This window comes from Bidens hawaiensis, unplaced genomic scaffold (genome assembly GCF_021521415.1).
Source record: "Bidens hawaiensis isolate Kalapana, Puna unplaced genomic scaffold, B.hawaiensis_p1.1 tig00028297_1, whole genome shotgun sequence".
NCBI lineage: Eukaryota > Viridiplantae > Streptophyta > Magnoliopsida > Asterales > Asteraceae > Bidens > Bidens hawaiensis.
Window position 1 is genome coordinate 1 of NW_027494618.1, and position 4,621 is coordinate 4,621.

At 33.9% G+C, this 4,621-nt stretch overlaps 1 pseudogene; it reads right to left on the reverse strand.

Annotated features, from left to right (window-relative positions):
• Positions 1-1,471: 1,471 nt before the first annotated feature.
• On the reverse strand, positions 1,472-4,291 carry LOC143576785 (organic cation/carnitine transporter 4 pseudogene; annotated as a pseudogene).
• Positions 4,292-4,621: the final 330 nt, after the last annotated feature.

Consider the following 4,621-nt stretch of genomic DNA (forward strand, 5'->3'; position numbering starts at 1 on the left):
TTTTGAAAGAAGTTAATTGTTTAAAAGATGTTTGGTAACCCAAAAGTTCTTTTGGGTTTTAACTTCTCAGCAAGTGTAAAAAGGAATGTTTTTTAAAGTTAAGAAATCCTAACTTTATGAACTTTTGGGTTTGAAGAGAAGGCACCTTGCAGCTCTCAATCATCCCTACCATCACCAAGCTCTCAACTACACCTTGCCACCATCAATTTAACACCCGCATCTCTCAACTACATCCCTACCATCATCAATTTAACACCAATTTAACATCTACGGCTCTCAACTACATCCCTACCATCATCAATTTAACCTTTGCAACTATCCCTATCACCATCAATTTAACCCTACCACCATCAATTTAACACCAATTTATCATCTACTGATTTATTGTTTATAAGTTAATCCAAACACTTTTCTTCAAAACTCCTTTTTAAAAAGTTATATTTGATAAGTCCTTTTACAAGAAGTCCTTTTGGACTTGAATAAGGAATCCCAAACACACCCTTAATAACAATTTTTTATAACGTTTTTTTTCCTTTTATTCAATGTGCGGTTGATAATATGTTTTAAGTATCTAACCCTCGGTATCTTAAAATGACAGTTAAGACAGCAATTTAACCGTGCGCGTTGTGTCTTTAAGAGCATTCACATCTCATTCTCCATTATCATCTATATAATTTACCTAAAAATATCATTTCATAAATTAATCTCTAATTTTATACATATATACTACATATAATACATTAAGACGTTTGTTTTAAGGGATTTATAATTTACAATGCATAAGGTACATGTATATAAAGGGCAAAATAGTCTTTAAACATAATCCACCCACGTTTATTTGATTTCAACAAATATAATTACAAATATGGTAGCTCAACTTTACTCAAATTTTGTTAATTTAATAAATAGTTAGAACTTTGACCCCTCATGTTTACCCACTTTTAACTCAACTTTATCTTTTTTTTATTTTAAGAAAAAATTACAAATTTTGTCCTTTTGAATTACATAAATTATGGAATGGGTCCTTATTCAAAAATAGTTTCAATCTTTGTCCTGTATTTGCATGTTTGCCATGGTTTTCGTCCTTTAAGCTAACACCTGTTAACTATTCCCGTTAACTAGCCCCATGTGCATAAAACATGATGGGCATAAAGGTCTTTTCCCCCCTCCCCTTCTCTTTCCTCCTGCTACTCATCTTCTTTATAATTCTCAAACCCTAATCCCCAAATTCTTCCCAATGAATCCTCGATTTGAAGCAATGGATGAATATTTTTTTTCTGTTAATACTTGGTTTGTTTTTATGATTCGGCTCTCTCAGTTAACTATCGGTTAATACATCCCCAATTATCCTCTAACCCAAACCCTAACTTGCCAAAAGATGCATAATTTAACCAAATTAAAATCAGAAACAGATTTTGTAAAGTACCAAGTATCACAGCATCTAGATCAAGAAACAAAGTCATACGACTGGTTAAATAAACGGTGCAGTCAACCATTTTCCGGTGGGAACATTGAGTTGACCACCGCCTTTCTTCCCTAGATTCGATATGGCAAACACCACCTTCTCAAAAGCCAATGTATTAACCGTAATTCCATCTCCGACAGCTCCGAAATCGGTGAGATTGAACGAGACCGGCCGGAGACGAGGAAACGGCCGGCGAGAAGAGGTGTCCGGAAAAAGAAAACTCTGATGAGAAGATTAGTGTTGAAGCACAAAGGGGAAGTATTAACCGACAGTTAACTGAGAGAGCCGAATCATAAAAACAAACCAAGTATTAACAGAAAAAAATATTCATCCATTGCTTCAAATCGAGGATCATTGGGAAGAATTTGCGGATTAGGGTTTGAGAATTATAAAGAAGATGAGTAGCAGGAGGAAAGAGAAGTGGCAGGGGAAAAGACCTTTATGCCCCTCATGTTTTATGCACATGGGGCTAGTTAACGGGAATAGTTAACGGGTGTTAGCTTAAAGAACGAAAACCATGACAAACATGCAAATAAAGGACAAAGATTGAAACTATTTTTGAAAAAAGAACCCATTCCATAATTTATGTAATTCAAAAGGACAAAATTTGTAATTTTTTCTTTATTTTAATGTTATATGTTTTACAAAAATATGATTAAAAAAATTCGAGCATACCCATTTAAACGAGCTTATTTTTGTAGACGTTTCAATATAATTTTTTTCCATGTAAGATGGACGGTTTGAAATGTACAAGTTTTTTAAATAATATGTTTACAATTTGATGTTCCCATTAGTTACATATCTAACGCTTTATTTATTTGATAAAAAACATAATAAACTTGTCAACAATTAAAAAAGTTTCTCACGATGTCATATAATTACATACTTATCAACATATTCTACTATTTAATGTAAAACTTTGAGCCATAGTGTATATCCAAATATTACTCAACTTTTTTTTTTCATTTTATATGATTTACAAAAATACGATTAATGGTATTCAAATTATGTAAATATCAAAATATCAATGGATTAGATTCCTTCTCACCCTTTTCATTTTTGTTTTACTTTGTATTTTAACTTTGCCTATATTATGAAATAGTTTGTGCTTAAGAACTCAACCAAGAAGTGACCCACTAGCTCTATAGCACAGTACAATAAAAGATAAAGCTTCTAGGAATTAAGATTAAACCTTAACATTTGAAACACATACCAATAATCAATAGTTTTAATTTCTTCATAACAATATCATTTATGCAAGTATCGTAAACTTGTTTTTTTTATGATGTTTGGGGCAAGTGGAATTGTAGGTGGTATTCTTATCGTTTTCTTGCTGGAAACATTGAATAGGCCGTATATCATATACGGCCTATTCAATGTTTCCAGCAAGAAAACGATAAGAATACCACCTACAATTCCACTTGCCCCAAACATCATAAAAGAAATACCAGCATCCGTAACTACCACGAAAGGTACTAGTATAGCTCCTATTTTCCCCACTTGTTGTGCTGATCCAAGCGTCGTGCTTCTGACTTCAGTTGGAAACAATTCCATCCCATATACGTATAATAAGTTATAAGTCCCGACCAGCCCATATATATTCCCAAAACTCCACGCATTGTTTGCATTACCTTCCAAGTTCCTAGGTTTCTCATCAAGCCTCCTATAAGGCAAAAGATCCCACTAAACCATTGTGTTCCAATTCCTAATGGCTTCTTACCAAACCTATATATTAATATTGCAGTCAAAAGATATGTTGGCATCTCTGCAGCTGAGTAGCACGTTACACTAGATATTGGTTTTATGGTTTGTGGCATTTAAGTTTGATCCATAGTACACGATGGCGCTTGCAAAGTTGATTCCAATAAGAAGAAAAAACAATTTCTTGTTAATGGTGACTTGATCACGTCTATTATTGAACTAGTGACAATTTCTTTTGTTCCTTCATTTTCTAACTCTTATGATCATAACTCTTGGTTTCCTTGTTTAGGACTAGGTGCACATATTCAAAAATGTGTTTTCTATTGGTTTTTGCAATCTTGAGCATGATCTTCATGGCTTTAGCGGTTATTCCTCAAAGGAGGTACCAACGAGGGGATTCAGGAATTAAAGGGAACATGAAAACAAGAAAGATGATTGAAGGCATGGTAGAAGCAATGTACAAATAATGCCATCACTAAAACATGTAAGCTATGCCTGAGAGAAAAGCTATCCCAGTTGAGTAAAAATAGGTGTACATGCCGGCAAAACCGCGCTTGGTAGGTCCAACGGGTTTAACGACGAGGACAAAGGTATAAATACCAATCCCGCCAACGCTGAAGCCGGTGAGTAGACGAAGGATGGCATATATCCAATAGTTTGGGGAAATGGATATCAATTGGGAAAAAATGATGTTCATAGTGCATACAATTGTGAGTGATCATTTTCTTCCCAATTTGGTATCCGAGAGGTAACAAAATATTCCACTACCTGTAAAATAAGATCAGGCATTTGAATCAATATGCATAGGTCTAAGAACTTCTCTCTGAATAAGATAAGAGATGTATAATAGTTTCAAATTATAAAACTCAAGTCTAGTTAATTTAGGATGACAATAGGACATGCATTGATCACCTTGTTCTCATACCTTATAAAACTATGTCCGTTCAAGGCTTACAACCCTTTGGGACCAAGTACCATCAAGGTAAAACTAACAATGTTTTTTTATTATTGTTTTTTTATGTTAACATGAAGTGCTACTTGAACTCGCTTTAATACCTAGTTAGAATATTTCATTTGATTGTACATGAAATGTTATTAGATTACTCATCTGTCACAATCTGTCATGGGGGCCTAGGAGTTTTATGGACAAATTGGTACCATGTGTAAGCAGCGGAATATTATTGATAAAGGTAAGTTACAATATTTGTACTAAATATTTATGACAATGTGTAACTACACAACTATCTCTTCTGTGACACTTCTGCAATCCGTGTTGGGTTCTACTAATCTTATTGGCATCTAATCTTCTTTGTTCTTGCTCGAATTATGCCTCTATCATTAGTCATGCTCATTACAATGCTAATCCAAATCACTATCCACAAGATACCTGAATACATGCTAAAAAGTGTCAACTAAAAAGTTAGTGAGTTCGTGAGTTTAGCTCACATACACATA